The sequence below is a fragment of the Mastigoproctus giganteus genome, chromosome 1 (genome assembly GCF_048544385.1).
Source record: "Mastigoproctus giganteus isolate SK-2022 chromosome 1, ASM4854438v1, whole genome shotgun sequence".
Classification (NCBI taxonomy): Eukaryota; Metazoa; Arthropoda; class Arachnida; order Uropygi; family Thelyphonidae; genus Mastigoproctus; species Mastigoproctus giganteus.
The window spans coordinates 243,615,553-243,635,205 of NC_143575.1; the positions used below are offsets into that span (position 1 = coordinate 243,615,553).

At 33.6% G+C, this 19,653-nt stretch overlaps 1 protein-coding gene across 3 annotated transcripts in view; it reads left to right on the forward strand.

Moving 5' to 3' along the window:
• Positions 1-19,653, forward strand: part of SelT (selenoprotein T) — an 89,792-nt gene that overhangs the window by 65,046 nt on the left and 5,093 nt on the right. Inside the window, exon 5 of one of the 3 annotated variants that reach the window (XR_016547117.1) lies at positions 6,065-6,329. The exons of 1 other annotated variant lie outside the window; for it this stretch is intronic. The gene's annotated coding sequence lies outside the window, so the exon portion shown is untranslated. Of the gene's footprint in view, positions 1-6,064; positions 6,436-19,653 lie in introns of those variants that run through there. One more of the 3 variants, XM_090376681.1, reaches the window with a different exon arrangement.

Below are 19,653 nucleotides of genomic sequence, written 5' to 3' on the forward strand. Positions count from 1 at the left end.
TACCATGTATTGGTGCTCCATTTATTTTGGTGCATGTTATCCATAAGGGTCTGCTCTTTGTACGTTTCGTGGGGGGAAGGTTTACTATATTTCTTTTGATTTATTGTATTACTTAATTATATGAGATAATTAGTAATAAAGAGAAGTGCCCTCAAACCTCTGATACCTACTTACGCTACCTGACTGCAGTATTTAATCAGAATTTTCGTGGTCCAGAGGGCCTTGATTTCCCTCGGTCCTAATAGAACCTGATTATGTCGGTAAGCTAGTGTCTGAGTCTATGAATAATTACAAACAGTTATAATACCTTTGAAACAACTTTAATATATGTCATAATATATACAAGTACACTATAATACATATTATAAATTTCATAAGTATAGTATCTGCAATTTCTTCCCAAAGTGAAGACAGTTCAAACACTATACCAGCAGATTCTAATCTGGTTATAACATTGGATTTACCTTCTCTTGGTGAACAACATAGGCATACTTTAACAATTCCACTATTTATTCTTGCCCTGTAACAGGTTAGGCTACCTTACCTAATATACACATAATTCATTCTAACATTATGGGAATCTTCTATTCTTGAAGCCATTCCAATTCAGTTTAATACAAAATCTACTTATCCTATTTCTAAATACCCTTAAGATGTTGGCTAGATGTGTGTAACAATTTGTGATCTATTTTAATTTCTACCTTTGGTACGAAATACATTCTATAAGTGTCAGCTTTCTTAATTTATGTAAAATTTCCCTTCTATAAAGCATTAACTGTCTCTGCTCTCCCTAATGTTTGTCGCAACTTTACCTTGTCGTTTTAATTAACACAAATTCATTGGATTATGATCAGATGCCTGACATAACCATCTCCTTTTGTGTAAATCTGGCTTTAATCGTTTCTGTTAACATCTCATTCACCTAAAGCACTCAATCTATTACTCAGGGATACAAGAGCCCTAGTATATGCGTGCGTGCGTGTGTGTGTCCTGGAATTTACTTTGTGGCTTATATAGCATGAAAGTAACAGTCCACTTACTTTATTTCTATCTTGCTCTTTCCTTGTCCTAAGTTAGTGTTCCGTTGGTATTCACCTTCTGCTGCTTCCACCTTTCTGAAGGACCTCTGGTGATTGGCAATTATTATTACATCTAAGAGATGGCCTTCATTCCAGTTTAGTAGGCTGTACTGCTTGTGGATTGTGGAGGACAAATAAGGACCAGCTCCTCACCTTTCCTATAGATTCCATCTCTCCGTAGGGACATCACTTTATTGGGAGATTCTTTCTCACTGTAAGGCACATAATTATCTTAACTTTACACTCACTATCATTATTTTCTTTTACTTCTCTCACATCACAACCTTGTTCCGACCCATACTCTGACTACGACTTTGATTGTGCTCCCACTTCTCTGTCTCACCCTCTCTCTTTTTCCCCCCCAAATCACATGTTAATTTCTCTCATCTATTCGTTCATCATTCCTCGCCTGATCTCTTCCACCAATCACGTCGAATTCCTTTTTCTTAACTTTTATTTCCCACCCATTTTCTTACTAAGAATAGCATATTCTTTATTGCTATTTCTTATTGTTTTTAAAATTCCTTCCCTACAGCCCTTCCAGAGAAATCGCTTACAGCAGCCTCTTCCATAATTTGTCACGAGCCTTCACTGATTCGGCGTGACCACTTAGCCTTTCCTGTTGCTTGGTTTTTGTCAGGATCCTTACTTGCCCTTATTTCTGGTGTTGTGTCCCTTTGTCAATTTTAAGTGAACCTTTTAGTCATCATTATCTGTGCCTGAGCTCTTAATCGCCCCTTTTGTCAGAACTTCGAGTTGTTCTAAGTGACATTGTCACTTAGAACACTTAAATTTATACTAACATTTCGTTGATGCTAAATTAAACCTTTTTTTAGTTACACTTTCACTTGCCAAGACTCAAATACACCAGATAATGTAAGATCTACTCTTACAGTTTGTCCTTAGTATTTTGCCGTCATTTCCTCTGTGTTGATATTCATCATCAGTTTAACTTATTTATTGTGCTTATCTGTTTGTTTTCATTGAAGACGTCAAGTGCAAATCAGCTGAGGGCTTTGTATTCATGTTCTGAATCCAGTAGATGGTGTTCTTGATTTTTGGCAAGTATTGGATATCAGTTATGTCTACTTCTGTGTTCTTCATAGTATTCACAGTCATGCATAATATGCTGGCAGGTTTCAGGTTCTTCACGGGGACATGTGGACTCTTTTATTATTTTGAGTGCATTCAGTTTTGCTTTAAATGGACTGTGGCCAGTCAGGAGGAAGGTTGTATTTAGCCCCGGATAGAACCACGAGGGGGCTTTTGGGTACATTTTTGCAACTCAGTATGAAGCTTCTTGCAACCTGACCCTTTGGCAACATCTCCCATCTGTGCTGCCAAATCTGCAACATGAGGCACTTTTGTTTGTTTCTCTGTCGTCCAGCTGTTAATTAGGTCCAGGGTGAAGTCATAGTTGGAGGCAGGCATATCCTTGGATAGTAAATACATGAGTCCGCATCTAGTCACCTTGAGGTTCAGTGGATGAGCTGCCACCAGGACCTGCAGAGCATGGGTGCTTTCCGTTTTGCAGGCCCTGGTTATAGTTAGCAGCGTGTTTCTTTGGATTTCCAGCAGTCTCCTGTTGACTGTGGTTCCGGCCTTCCTGAACCAGATTGGTGATCCATAGGTAATCGCTGGGATGAATATTGTTTTGTAATACAGGGACAGGGTCATCCTGTTGAGTCCCCAGTCCCTGCGAGTTATTCTTGCTACGTGCTGCATAGTTCCTTAGTTTTTCTCTCAAGTAGGTGAGGTGTAAAAGACAGGTTTCCATCCAGGGTAATACCTAGATACTTTATTTGCATTTGCTAGTTTAATGGTTCTTCCCACTATTTTTATTTGTGGTAATAGTCTGATTTTTAAAGAGCCTTTTAGTAAAATCTGTAACGTGTGTGTTTCACCCAATTCTGTAGGGTTTGTAGTGCTTGGTTTGCCTATGTAAACGCTAAGGGGAATGTGTTTGGTACAGAGAGTTTGTGAAGAAATTAGGCACCAACTCAGCATTCCACTTTTGCAATGGGGCTTTATGAAAGTTTGAAGAGAAGGGTAGATGCCCTTGCAGGAATTAAAGTTGGGGTCCATCAAGCACTCAGCTGCTCGACTCATTGTCAGAGCTCGCACTTGTGCATCTGGCAATGCAGTGGCAATCTCTAAGGCAGAATACAGTAATCCCACAGGTGGTTATTGTCAGGAAAATATGTTGTGCAAGAAGGATTGGTGGAATAAGACCAGGGTATATGTACCAGAGGTAAAAGTAGATGATGTTAGAGCAGATATCTTTTAAGGGCACAAAAGATAATATTGTACACTTTGGCACTAATGATATTTAGAGTAGGAGATCTCAGGACTTCCTTAACAAATAGAGGGCAATATTGGGAAAAAGTTGCAAGTTGAGATTAAATTTGAAAGCATCAATCAATTCAGCCCTGGAGAGAATGTGCAAGGCTCATGGGGTAGAATTTTTTCTTGGAGTGATCTGTGCTTGTTAACAGGAGACTTTTTACAGGGATAGGATGCACTTAAATAGAAGGGGCAGAAGAATATTTGATTGAAATAATCTTATGCCCTTTGATGCATGTTTGTATTGTTGGATTTGTGAAATAAAAAGGCCAGAAGATAAATGATAGATGTAGTTAAAATTTATGATAGAATAAAGAACTTCAACTGAGTCATCTTGTCAAGAATCACAAAGATACTGACATCTAAGAACAAAGAGTCATAGTATTTCAGTAACCTATAAACTCGCTTAAGGGCTGGGTGGAAATACTGTGGTCCTATGCTAAGCAAACCACTTAAAAATGAAGACCCTGTCAACTCAGGAAACAAAAATAAAAGCAGGGTAGAATTCGTTAAATGATTTCCCTCACTGAGTACCATGTAATAAAAATTAATCAGAAGTGGGGTTGGCAGAATGAACAGTTTTTCTTATATCATATTATGTAAAACTTTCAAAAAAAAAAAAGTGCATATTGTCAAATAGTGACTCGTGTGACTGAATTAAAAGGTTCAGTTACACCTTTTAATGACATGTTCAATTCTATGATTTCTTTACTTAAAACAAATGAAAACCTTTCTGGAATTTGAATAATGGACAAAAACACCAAATAATAAAAATTTCATTGAAGAGCATAAAGTTCTGCTACTTTTCACTTGTTTAACAATGGTCAATTGAATGGAACATTAAGCCACTCTCACAGGGAAGTGTGACTTATTTAACTCTGTGTCTGACATTGTAACCTTAAAGATTGTTGTAGCAAACTTTCTTTAGCTTAATTGAGAAATCGTAATGATTCATCTTTTAAAGAGTTAGAAAACTTGATTTTTGCTTAAAATAAATATTGTAACACTTAATGTTAATTGTCTGGTAACTCTTCTGTCAATCCTTTAGTTTATAACATTATAATAGTGTCATAGCATTAACTAATGTTAGTTAAGTGTTACAATCCAGTAAGAACTCTTTTGTCATTCCTTTAGTTTATAGCATTATAATAGTGTCATAGCATTGAGTGTTACAATCCAGTAAGAATCACTTTCCTTGACTCTTACTGGTTGCATATAATTAGACACTTTAAACACAAGCTTTAAGCAAAACATTAAAACTCACTCTTTCTTAAAAAGGTCTCTGCCATTACTGTGTCAAGTCATACATGTATTGTGCCATGAATGTACTCAACATTAAGTCCATTGTTTCTCTAAGCCATGAAACAACTTAACAGAGCAGACCAAAGTTTTTTACAAACAGTACTGTAGGCTTTCTTAACAAAATAAGCTAAACATCTAGTTTAAGACAAATAAATATATGGGTGCCTCCCTAGCCAGGTGGGCAGGAGCAGCAGTGCATAGCACACGCTTCTTGATTAGACCGGGGTTCAAGCCGTGCCCACCAAATACGGAGGATGCGGAAAGGTCAGGGAATGACCACCGCACATCCCCGGAGTAATATGGCCTTAGTTGGTTGCTAATGCTCCTAAAAACCAAATAACAAACAAATTAATATGGTTTTATATCTGATGTGATCAACAATAATTTTTCTCTCCATACCTTTCAGTAGAATGACGAAAGTCCATCTTCTTGCTTGATAATTGACTCAAAAACAATGAACAACTTACTATGCCCATTAATTCCAGTAGCAAGTAATTTTGGAGAAGAAACTTTAAGCAATTTGTTATTTATTTATTTATTTTTCTTTCTTTCTTTCTTTCTTTCATAAATTGCTCATTCTGCTGATACCACATTTCTGATTAATTTTTTTTTTTTTTTGTTAGAACAAAAGTGTGTTTGGATAGACTGATGGACATTAACTCTTATGCCTACATCCTTGAGCATGGATTTTAAAAGTTCAGTATAGGCAGATCTATCAAGGTTTCTATATTTTCCTTGTGAATAAAGTTTCATTGTAAAAGGCAACTTTATTCTTCTGAAGAGCAGAGTCGTGGCAAAAATCTTATTATATATATATATATATATATATATATATATATATATGTATTTTTTTTTTTTTTTTTTTAATTCATTTATTTTATTTTTATTTTTTTTTAACTGAAACGAAGCAAAATAGAATTATTCATTATCTTAAAAATTGACTCTGGTTGAAGAAATTTCAGTCAGCCCACTATTAAAAAGACACCTGACTGGGTAACATGCATAGTCATGTCAGATATGTGCAAACATTAGGAAAAGTAAACTAAACTTGTAAATTTATTTGGACGTGTTATCTAGAAGCAGGTCCCATCTTTTAAATGATTCCTATATGTATATTAATATTATAAATACTATTTAAACTAAATATGACAAAAATGTGTGCGTGTGATGAAGGCAGATGTCCATTTAATTTGAGGAAATTCCTTAACTCTTAGAAATTGTAATTTTAATTTAAGTTATAAAAATTTCTTCCAAGCTAAAATATCTGATTTGCTGAGTATTATGTTAAAGGTAAATGTTAATTTTTCTTAGTGTTTTTTTTTTTTTTTTTTTTTGTTCAGGTGTATTCCAAGTGTCTGTGGTCATCACTACCACTTCTGCTACAGCTTAATGAAGATTTCCACATCAAACAGCTTGCTGTCTGTGGAGTTCTGATGTTTCTGTTGCTGCTGTAGGAAAATAGTGCTGTAACAACAGACCTGGAATATTTGACAGATGTGTATATTTTTGACTGCTAACACTCATCTGCACATGAACTCCAACTTTGTCAGTAATTACTTCATAGTCGTATTTATGTGTGGAGAGTTTCAACAGAACTATGAAAGTGTATGTGTTTATTTACAATAAGTGTAGTATGAATGGTCAGATTTATAACCATCATATTTAAAATTAAATCCTTAGAACAAGTTACTTTCACTTTTTATGTTGAGTTAAGAAATTTATGTATGGAAGATGGAAAATTCTAAGAAAAGACTTATGGAAATAGAGAGTAATTTTTTTAAATCTTTTTTTTTTTTTTTTTTTTTTTTTCCTTATATGGTTTTTCCCACTGTTATATAATCAAAATGCATTCCATTGTTTGTATTAAAGCTGGGGGAAAAAAACGAATACAAATAAAGTAATTTTCACTTATTATAAAATGTTATCTTTAACTTCTACTGCAGAAATTGTTAACTAGTGATATGAGTAAAGAATATCTTCAGAGAACATGGATGTTCTCCAAAGATGTGAAAAGTAGGACTTTCTCTTATGTTTTGTGGTGAATGCTCTGTTTTAGGAATTCAATTTATTATAAATAAATTGAATTCCTTTTAACTTACTAACTTTAAAAAATATTTACTAAATATCACCAATTGTCAGTTGCAAAACCACAAGGTTATGAGAGAATCCTACTTTTCATAATTTTTAAAAAGAATTTAGCAAATTAGACAAAATAGCACCACCTGTTTTATAATTTTGAAATTAATCTAAAGATTATTCTAAAGAATTATCCATCATTAGTTCTAAATAATACTTTCTCATGGTTGCTTTAGTATCATTCTCAGTGCACTCTCCTTTGCTTCCTCTGCCAGTAACTATCTAGTATATGAAATTTCACTTATGAATGAATTGCTTATTTGCACTCCTTGTATAATGTTTTCCATTTCTTAACATTGAAATTTCATTTGATAATTTCATTGTCTTCCATCCCAGAAGTTTCTGGGATAATAAAATTTTCTTGTAGCCTTACGAAAATTTGAAATATGGTGTCTAAAAATGAATAGTGTGCTTTAAATCATGTAGCTTGCTGTGTTTGTTTAAGATCGACATTGAGTCTCTTTTTCTACCTTAATAAACTTCCACATTATTGCAGGATACCAAGATATCTAAATTCACCCAAGTTGGTACAGATTTTTTTCACACACATTGATTGTTTCTGCAACAAAAGTGACCTTCCTTTTGTTTCATCATATGGGGAACTGACCTGGTAAAGTAGGCCCTAAAAGAAGTCCATGAGTATATTACATTGTTTGAGTGTGACCTGACTGTCATGAAACTGGTTCACATGGTGGACCAGTTTCATCCGTAATTGGTGGAACAGTTCCAAAAATTAGCAGATATTTATACTCAGTCATAAATAATTTGCCAACTTGTTTATTGGCAAATGATTTGTGATTGTAATTGTTCCAGCTGCAGGACTCCATACAAGTACAAAGTTGTAAATAATGTAGTAAAAATATGGTAAATAAATCAGTACCCAGCATTGATTAAGGTTTGCTCTCAAAGGAGAAAGGTACTAGAATCTGAGGTATTTATCATACCAGGCAACTTTGGACTCTTTCATGATTCTAAACTCACAGCCCTATATTTTGTAATTGTTTTTATTAACCTAATTATTAATATGAAATGCAGCTTTATCTGATACACACAGAAAAAAAGGTTATAACTTGAAATGTGGCTATGAAGGGATATAAATAAATTGAATTCCTTTTAACTTGTCAAAACTGCAAGCTGATACCACTTAACTTGTGGCATGTATGTAGGACTTTGATGAAACCTTATACTATAAAATTTTGTAATTTTTTGGAATTATGCTTAATAACTTAATTGTTAATATGAAATGCAGCTTCATCTTAGACACAAAAGTTTATAACTTGAAACATGGTTCTGAGGGATATAAGATATTTAACTTTTTTTCATTTGTGAAAACTGCAAGCTGATACCACTTACTCCATGGCAAGCATGCAGGACTTTGATGAAACCTTATACTATAAAATCATTTCCTGTCTAAAAACAGTTTGGCTAAGCATGCTTTTGAGATGTTTGGTACCTTACAACAAAATATTTTAGGAAGAAATTCTGCATAACTTACATTAAAATAAAATAATGATTAGCCATACACTTTGGTTAGTTCTTTTTTATCTTTTTTTTTTTTTGGCTGCAGAAAATGCTGTATACAAAATTGCATATTTTCAAAGTACAAAGGGTTTCCTGATATTAGAAAAAAAAAAAGCCAACTTTCTGGCCTAATGGCCTTTCACTAATGAAATGCATTCATTATAACATGAATGCATTTCATTTTCCTGTGGGATTGGTAGCTTTAGTAATTTTACTTGTAGTCGTAACAGGCATAGTTTCAGTTGTGCCGACATTAAATAATCGAATTACACTTAAGTAGAATTAAAAATTCTACTTTTTAAATTTTTTTTAATTTAAATTGAAAATATAGAATAAAATATTCTTTAAAGACACCCCCCACCCCCCCACACACACACATATCTTGAAAGAATAACTTAAGGTTAGAGAATTGAATTCAACAAAAATTTGCCTGTTACTTCTATAAAATTAATGATCAGAGTTAAAGAGTTTGAAAAGGAGAAATATTCAAAAATTCCTGTGCTTTTAATTTTTATCATATAGATACACTCCTAAATAAAATAATTCATGAAAATAATACTGTTGCTGTTTTTCTGCATGGTTATTTGACATAAATCAAAATGCTGTAATATTTTGAAGAAATAAATAAAAAAAAACTTAAAGAGAAATATTGCTAAATATTCAAAAGTGGAGTTAAGGGAAATTACAAGGTTGTCTAACATGGAGGAGATTGCAGCATCTAATCTAATCTAAGTTTGTGGGAAAACCATCTTGGGTATAGACCCAGTGTCCATCCTCACCCTCCCATGGCATATGGAGCCAGCTATATGGCTACCAAATGAATGAGAATGGGCTATCAGTATGGGATAAGGTTTCACCAACTTAGATAAATTATAGGCTAAAACCTTATTCCATGTCCCAATTGATATCCCAACACCCAGGTGATGTCCCAATTGGGACACATCACCTGGGTGTTGGGATCAACAAGGTTCCTGCAATGCTTATTAAAGGGCCAAGACATGGTTAATATGCTATTGGAACAACTATCAAGAAAAATACTGTCAATATCAGAAGCTTAATGACAAAGTAGAATTAGCAGAAATATAATAAGAGATTGATTGATTAATATGATATCAGAATAGCAGGTATCACAGAAACCAATAGAATAAATACAGTGGGACTTCAGCTAACAATAATTATAAACTTTTGAAGTAAGCTACAATGTAAGGAAGGTGTAGCAATACTTTTAAGAGCCAGTCTGGAAGAAAGTTTAATTGGCTGAAAAGCATTATCATTGAGCACACTTATTTGTGCAGAAATAAAGACAAAAAATTGAAGTTTGGTTGACATTCTTCTGTGTATATAGTCTAGCTGAAGGGTCAGAAAAAGATGACATTTAATAGCATTGTAGGAAACAATAGAGTACCCTCTAGTTCCTTTATGGTCGAGTATAAGAAGCAAAGAGGTACCAATTACCTTCAAGCACAATGAAAGCTGAATTCCCAACCAAAGCAAAAGAAAAACATGTTAGCTGACTACAGGTTTGGAAAAATAACTAAGTTGCAGTACCTCAAAATCACAGGTTCTGCACTGCATCCCTGCCTCCACTTTAGTGAAGTATTCAGAAGAGTGTGTATTTCACAAAAAAAAAAAAAGTTTCACTTAGTTTGGGGGTTTGTGCAAATTTTGCATTTCTATCATTATTGTTGACTATATAGATTAATGTACATAATTAAATAAAACAATTAGCAATCTGAAAAAACGAAGACAAACTTATATTTAACCAATTTCATATTACCACTTTCAAATCAAAACAATTAAGGTAAGCTGTTACTCTTAAATAACAAAGTCAGCATTTCCTTATAAGGTCGATCTTATCTTTAAAAACTATTCTATGCTAGTTTGCATCTAAACACTTTAAAAATAAGCCAAAAACATTAGTCTTAACAAAATGAGCACATTAAGTAAAGCACTTCTTAAAACTCTGTTATAATTGATCAGCAAACTAGTCTCTTGTTGCATTAACTTTTTTTTTTTTTGTTTGTTTGAATAGTGGATCACTGCTAAATTTCTGTTGTGATTCACTTTCAAATGCCAGTTTGAAACACAATTCAATTTCAAAAGAAAATAAATTCTCTCTTTCCTCTAAATTCTGTAAGCCTCAACTGGGAAAGCTGACATGATACTAAAATTTTCCTTTTTCATATGTGAGTAACAATTGCCTTTCATAACAGTTAGAGAAATCATCTGTATCCCTTTAAACACAGGTTCCTTTTTTTTTTCTTTGCAGACTAAGCATTAGCAGTGGCATATGATGCAAGAAAACAAGCTTATACAGCATTAGCCAACCAAAAAAAAAAAAAAACACTTTCAATTTCACCTAGCAAATGCTCCAAACATTTGTCCAGTCCTTTCTTGGATCTATTTCAGCTTTCAACTTCCACAATGACAGATGAAAGTTTGTTCCAGCAATCAAACACTTGCTGGCTAAAAGCAAATTTCTGTGCATCTATTCTGTAACTGGCTTTCCTCAGTTTGCATTTATCCCCCCTCAAAAAGTGCATAACCTGAGCAAGAGGAAGAATCCCATCAGCTTTGAGATTGCTCAAACAATCTAAAGCCTTATACACCTCACAGGTGCCTCGTCTCCAGACACTGCAATTTGCAGAACTTTTCTTGGTAAGAGGACCAACTTTGTTCAAAAGAAAATAAATTCTCTCTTTCCTCTAAATTCTGTAAGCCTCAACTGGAAAAGCTGACATGATACTAAAATTTTCCTTTTTCATATGTGAGTAACAATTGCCTTTCATAACAGTTAGAGAAATCATCTGTATCTGTGATGTGGTGTGATCATCAGTCTTGTTGCCTTCTCTGTACTTGTTCTAGCAACTCTACATCCTTCCTAAAAAGGATGTAGAGTTGCTAGAAAAAGGAATAATCACCTTGTTTTCCTTACTAGCAAAATTCTTATATATCATTGACAAGACACCATGACCTGCTCTGGCAACCCATCTGCACTGCTCTGAAAACTTCATATCTGACTGCAAAATTATCCCCATCCTCCCAGGTCTTTTTCATTTTCCACTATCGTGAGTAGTTCTGCACAGTTGTATGGGGTTACTGCTACCCATATGCAGTACTTTAAAATTTTCAGTGAACTATTGACTTTGTCATGAATTGTCAACTTTATTGGATCATTGAAATGAATTTTCATCTTTATTTTCTAATCAAAGATGCTGCTTGTTATCAAGCAGTAATCTAATTTAAACAGATGAATTACTTTCTAAATACATTTGTAAAGAATTACAAATCTTTCTGTATCTAACATTAAACCAAAAAGACAACCACTTTTTTTTTTTTTTTTTTTTAAGGAATAAGACTCTCCCTTTCTGACGAATAGATTTCACATTCGGTTTCAAAATTAGATAAACACTACACCATTTTTTTAAGCTAGTTCTGAACAGAGAAAGAGGTATATTATGTAAACAATCACATTCAGATGTTTGCAGTCATTCAAAATGCATTGTTAAAACACACATTGTGCACAGTTTTGTCAGTGAATATCTGAGTGACTGGTGTGTTTTAAATTGACTAATAAAGTAAGAATGTAATGATAACTAAGTTAACTTATTTATAAACTAAATTATAAATAAGTTAACAGTAAAGCTTCAAAAACAAAATATCAGAAGGTACAAAAAAAAGACAGCAATGGATAGGAAATTTAAAAAAAAAGTTCCTCAGGATTTTTCCTTTCTTTTTTAAGTTAGAAAAGACTTCATTTTAGCTTCTCTAAAAATTATGATTGAAAAAATGTTCTTAATTACAGGTTATTTTAGGTTATATATGTTTACAGGTTATATATGTAGTTATTTTAGTGAAATTCAGAGAAGGGGATACCTAACAGTTATATTACTTAAAAAATAAGAAAGGAAAGTAATATACATAGTGTTATTATACAATTAAATTAAAATTGTTAATTTTTCTACTAAGTGAACATATTGCTGCAGCTACAGCAAGTATTGTGCTTGCCAGGATATACTGTTTTCAACATGTAAATCAGAAATACATAATTTCCAGTTAATTAACAACTGAAGAAAGAATAGAAAATTAGCAAGTGCCTAGCCACAACCATGAGAAGTGTCCCACAGAAAATTCCACTGTAATGATGTCACTGTTTCCTATATTCAAGTGAGGACACTGTAGGGCATCCTCCGGCGAACAGATGCCTCTTAAAAGGAAAATAGGGAGACCAGAGTTGTTTTTTCATCAGGGAGCTTAACTGAAAATTTATTAATTTTTGTTTTCATATAAGGAGCAGTAGTTCCCGGCATACATGGTACTTGCTGCGGTTTCAGCAATATGTTCATGTGATAAAAAAGTGACTAATTTAATTGTTAAGTAATAACACCATGTATGTTTGTTTCTTTTCATATTTTTTTGAGAAAATAACTGCTGGGGCCAGTGCACTCCATTTGTCTTTCAAATCCTCTCCATTCCTTATTTTTATGCATTTTTCAATGCAATTAGACTCCCTTTTTTTTTTTTTAGTAATCGCTGTCATTCAGTTAATTAACTTGTCAGTTGGTATTGCTTGAGTTTTTTCTGTTTATATTTTATTTCATTTTTATCTTTTTTTTCCTTCTAATTTCTATTTTCAATTTTGTATACTTTTTTTTTTGCATATTTGCATTTAGTTGATTTGCCACCAGTCTACGTCAAAATTTCATACAAAAAAAAAAAACAACTTTGTAGACTTAATTCTTATGTTATACTTATAGAGGGCTCTCTATATTTAAGTTTATTCTATTATGGCACATAGCACAATAGTGCGCTATGAAAGTATGACATTTTGTGGATCTGTAAGAGTAGGTGTCCCTGAAGAAATCACTTGTGGTTCCTTGTTTTTCTTTTTTCTGTTTTTATTTTCCTTTTAAGAGGTACCTCTTCACCCATTAATTGTCCTTCCATATTCTTGCTTGAATACAGCAATGGTGCAGCAGTAGTGCCATTATAGTCATTGTGTGTGTTACTTCCTGTGGTGGGGATAGGCACTTTCCAATTTTCTGTTCTTATTTTTTAATTTCAGTTGAAAATTTGTTTTTATTTTTTTGTTTGTACATAGGGTACAGTAGCAGTTTAGTATTATGTTCCCTATACATATAACATCATAGTAGTTTGAGCAGTAAGTTCACATGGTAGAAAAGTGATTAATATAAATTGTCTAACAACAGTGGTAAAAAGCTGAGAATTTTGTGCAAGCCATGCACTCTTAATTACAAATATACTATTTCAGCATAAAGGTAGATACAACTTTACATGAAGGGAATGTAATAGAAAAAAGAAAAACATAATTGACTATCGTTATAGAAAAGGTTTATAAACAACTTGTTGAAGATACAAGGGGAGGGTATGTAGAGGAGATGAAATTGGAAATGACCATCTTGTATTGATATGACATGTATAGTATCTTATGTAGGGCGGCTTCTAAATGCTAGTTCAACTGTGCCATGGTACACTGCGATGATACAAAAATGCTACAGAAAGGCCTGAAATGTGTGTTGTGCTCTGTATGTGTTGCTATTTTGCCTAGTTATTCCTGGCCACTTTGCTACCAGGAAGGTATGTCCTTGTACACCTGCCTCCTGTGGTGTACTCAACTACACCACATGAGGCAAGCCACAACCTAGTGCAAACTGCAGATAACCTTGAATGTCATGCTGAATGTCCAAAACATTCAAAAACCAAGTAATAAAAAATAAAGAATTGATAGAAAACTACCAAGTCTTGCACTAGTGGAAGGCTGGTCCCAGCAAGAACAAACACAATAGAAGAAAGAATAGCAGAAAAATGAAGAGTAAAAAGTAAACACCTGTTAGACAGATGAAAAGTCAAGACGTAAAAGGAAAGAGATGGGAAAGATATATATGCAGGATATCTTGTGCCAGCAGTTCAGGTTGTTCAGCATTCTATGAGTATGATTAGGAATTGTCCAAGTTGAAGATAACGATGAACACTGTTACTTGAACTAAATGTGGTGGTGTCTTGGACTGAAGGTAGAGCCAGAATGGGAGTAGTTCCAGGATTTGAAGTACTATTGATGAGTTGTCTGCATCTGATGAAGGCTTTATGAGCAAGAGCTTGCAGAATATTAAACTTTTCTTTGGAGTCCAAGAGAGGTTTCATTGCCAAGAGAAAATGGTTGACAGACAGAGACTGATGAAGATCCAAGTAATATGAACAGGTGAAAAGAACATACTGCTAGTCTTCTGAGTTTCCACAGTTAGAAAGGGGAGTATCAGACAGATTAAAAATAGCAAGTTTAGTGGAAAGGAAACCATGGCTAGTCAGAAGAAAAAAAAGAGTACAGCAACTTCAACAGAACTATTTTAGAACAGATTTTGTAAAGAAAAAGATGGAATATTGATGCAACAGACAGACAAGCATAGAAGTATATTTGACTGTTTTATCATGAAGGGGCAAGACATATCTGAAAGTTTAATTTACAGTCTAGAATAATACCCAAAAATTTACACAAGTCAACCATGGGGGGGGGGGGAGAAAAATTGTGATCAAGAATTTTAATAGTCAAGAGGCCTGGAAATATTAAGGTTGCCCTTAAGATAGAGAAGTTTAGTGTACTTGCTAGATGACCTTCCATAACAGTTAATCATCATAGTAATCATCTGTTACTATACTATGAGGTTTCTGGGCAAGTTTAAACACTAATATTAATGTTCCAGAAAGCTCTTGTGTTTTATATGATCAACTAGTGGTTTATTTTAGGACTACATCTCGTGTTCTCAAGATTATTCTGAGACGTGGAGAATAGATTCGCAACATCAAGAAAGTGCTGTGTTCTCGCTCTGAAATCCTTCCTGAAGTTAGACTGCAGAGTGCCTCAAGATATGGTTCTTTATGGTTAGTGTGTGTGGCAAGAGAATGGCTAAGAGGCAAGGATGAGTAAACAAAACATGATTTATTAACATAAACATATATCGTAGAGGATAAACGCACACCTTACAGAATAATTAGAAGTGGTAATTTAGCTAATGATAAAAGAAAGTAAAACTCAATACTCTTCTACAATGGAGCTATAGATTAAAATGCCTATGTTACATGTGTGTTATTTGGTTTATGTTCTTCGTGTAATCTTTGGCCGATAACCACTGCTCGTACTCTACGGAATCGACGAACATCTTGCTGTCCAAGTATTTGGGTATTAGTGTAAAATTGACATATGAGTTTAATAATAACTAATAGTACTATTTTTAGTAATGGGTTGCATTAATAATACATTCTAGGGTCTAAGTGCGATAAAAAATAGACATTCATCATAGTGTATACCTAGGAGGAGGAGAGATGTCTAGTAAGGAAAGGATAAGTCTTATTGTTGGACTATTTCATTAGGTTAACTATCAAAAATAAGATGGACTTGCCCGTAAACTCCTGGGTTTTGTCAGGGGCTTATAATTCAAAGCAGCAGTCCATCAATTACGGTTTAAGGAATGTCTTTTCTTGCTTCTCCTTTTCTTTCCGACTTTCCTGATGCTCTTCATTTTCCTCCCTTTCTTCTGTCTAACATACCACAACCCTCAACACTGTCTCCACAACGACTACTCTCAAACGACGACGACTTCCCTTTTCTTTTCCCCTTGTCTATATATATATATATATATATATGTCCTCCCTTTTCAGTTTCCCGCACTAATGTATTGGTTTACAGGTCAATTTTGCATGGAGAAGAAAACACAGGGACTGTCATCTAGGAGACCTGATACAGCCAAAGATGGAATTTATGAGGAGAAAGAGGAACTTCACATCTGCATGGGGTGGCATTCCCAGACTGTCTAGTCGTATTCTTACCAATTTTCAGACAACAATTACTGTAGTTACTGAAATTATAATTACTGAAGTTCAGACTTCAGTCCTAAAGTCTGTTCCCTAACTGACATCATTCTCATTTCTCTGCCGAGAAGAATACACTTTCTCACCGTTTTCATACTTATCATGTCTATGGCGTTTGGCCGATTGAGTGACAATCTCTCGCTGTGAACCAGCTGGGTTCGTAACGGTGGGATAGCGTCTCGATTGCTGCTTGCTCTAACACAGCGTCAAGGGGGGACTCATGTTTATTCGGATAAAAATAGCTTTCAGTAAGGAGTAGTTATTATTCTTTAAACATAGCCATGGCAAAAATACAGGGTGACTCGGAGCAGAAATTGCCTCTCAAAGGCAAACCAAGAGGTAAAAATGAAAGCATTCTTACATTAGTCTTGTCAGGAAAAGGGTAAGTTTATTAATAACGGACCAAGTGTACAGAACATTGATGATGTTATTGGAAGTACTTTCCAGAAAAGAACGAGAATTTCCAAAGACTAGAGGTGGAGATCATCAGCATATGTGACTAGAAGCATTGGGAGTTGAACAGAGAAGCCAATCATCTATGAAATTTTAGAATATAAGTGCCTTGGTGTTAGTTAAACCTCAGAATAAGAGAAAAACCCATAACTAAGGTAATCAAAAATAAGGGTGAGGTTAAAACAGAAGAGTGTGATATAAGGATGGAATAAATATCTATTTCTGAATAAAGAATTGCCAAAGAAAAGATTGAAATGGGCTAAATTTTGTATACTATATCTTATTGTTGAGGTAAAAAGGATTATGGAAAAATAGCAGGCATTGATGAAATTAGACCGAAAAAATAGCATCAGATCACATTATCCAGAGTCCATTTTCCCAAAGGACAAGTTCCAGAAGGTTGGCTTGAGGCATTAATTATACCAATATACAAAAAGGGATATAAAGAGGAGTGTGGAAATTATGAAGGATTTCACTCTTCAATGTACCAGGCAAAATCTATTCAAGTATGTTTGAGAAGAGGGGTGTTAAAAGTATTTTTGAATATAATTTTTGGGAAGAAATCGGGTTTTACACCAAACGATGTCAAAAGATAAAATGTAAAAAAGTCATGAGAACAACAAAATTCCTGTGTGGGTAGGATTTGTTTATCTTAAAAAAGCATAACATGAAGTACCTAGAAATTTCCTTCAAATATGAAAGATATGGCAAGGATCTTTTAGTGGGGGAAATAAAAAAAAAATTCTGTGAAAATGTAAAATCTGCAGTGAGTCAAATATTAGATATGCTAATGGTTAAACCTAAAGTGAGACAAGGATGTGCATTATATAGCCACTTCATTTTATAATTTAAATTGACCATTTAACAAAAAAAAAATGTAAGTTACTGATATGGTTTAATGTGGAAGATATAAAAATTGGATCATCATTATATGCAAAGATATTGTGCTATTAAATGGTAACTTGCAAGATTTTAAAGTCTTTTAATAAATTAGATATAAGTTGTAAGAGAATTTGGCATGAAATTAGTTGTACAAAAACAAAAGTTATGAAACTTGAAAAGACAAGGAATATGTTAATGTTATGTATCTCCGAACAGTCTTTAACTCTTTCATATGTGAGTTTTCGGTGTGTGTGGTGGGCACTGTGGAGTTTTTTAATGCAATTTTGATATATTGTAAAAATGAAAATTTGTACACAAATGTTTCTTTTGTGACTTGATTGTGAAGGAATTTTTTTTTTCTTTCAAACTGAATTAAAAAAAGCAAATTTATTTTTTAAAAAAAGGAACTTTTTTTTAATGCAACTATTTATGGATCACTTGATTTGGTTTTATCAACCTCTGGATCTGAATTCCAGAGAATATCTTCAACTTTGTGCTGCATATATTATAAACTGTGTCTATAATTAAAAGCACAGATAAGAGATGGCAAAATGTACTGGAAATTTTCAAGACAATTTGTACATTAATTGGCTTATATTTGAAGTGGCCTTTAAAATATAGAATTTCATTGTTCAATTTATTTGTTTATACTTCCGCCTTAAAGAGAAACTCTAAGGTGATGAAGTAGGTAGTCGAAAAAGTGGGATAATTTGATATACAATTTAAAAATAAAATTAAAGATAAACTAAATATTTAAAAAAAAACTTTAGCAAGACCTTTGTTAAAATGATTGACAAACTCCAGTTGATTAAATAAATTATTCTACTGATTGAAATAAATAATTGGATTTAACATTAGATATTCTCAGTGCCAGGCTGTTTGGCACCCTAGGCAAGACTTGTGCCCCCCAAAAAAATTGCCAACTTCAATTTTGAAAAACAGATGTCTTCTAGAAAAAATGAAAAGTACAAAACTTGAAACTACTAAATTTATTTTAAATTGCAAGAATAAGTAAAATAACAATCTTTGATTATCTTTCTCAAATACAAAAAATGTTTTAGCATGCAAGCCGTTTTGAATAATCTTGTGAATTGTGATGTTAAAATTTAAGTCTCTTAAAAGTTTCAATTTCAGGTGCGAAAGAATTATGTGAAAATTGTACAAACACGCTGATACTCACTCGACAACATGATGTAACATACCCAGCTGTAAACGTGTTGCCAACTAAGAATAAGAGATTTTTTTCTTAGCCAAAAATATCACTAAATTTCAAAAATAAAAATAGAACAACATAAAAAGGATAAATAAAAAAAAGTATATACAAATTTTTTATAATTATAATTCATAGCACTGTTGTGGTATTTTTCTTAAAATAAAAAATATAAATTGTAAGTTGCATTTTTTTACACAGGTTAAAAAAACTAATCTGTATAAAACTGCTCCTCAAAGGCCAATCTGCACCCCTCTGAGGTCTGCACTAGTGCTTACAATACTGGGATCCTGATAATTTTTTTCCAGTATTGAAATACTGGTATTAATACAAAAAGTTCTGGTTTTTCAGTACTAATATAAAAAAAATAATTGTTTATAATTTAATCACATAAAGGTTATAAAATCACCTTTATATGATTATGACATCTCTACTAGCAAATGTTTGATAAATCATTGATAGGACACTGTGCAACATTGCAACCTGTCCATAATTCTCGGACAACTTCATCTGGGCGCCTCCGTAGCCAGGTGGGAAGGAGCAGCAGTGTGTAGCACACGTTTCTTGATTTAGACCGGGGTTCAAGCCCGTCACCACCAAATACGGAGGATGCAGAAAGGTCAGGGAGTGACCACCATATATTGCCGGAGCAATATGGCCTTAGCTGCTAATGCTCCTAAAAACCAAAATAACAAGAACTTCATCTCTGACTGTATTGTAACTCCCAAGTCCTGTTTGTCCACTACTGACTTTAGTTCAACTCCACCAAGTGTATAAGTTATTTTAGGGTTGCTGTTCCCCAGGTGTCAGACCTTGCATTTTGCTGAATTAAAGCACAGCTGC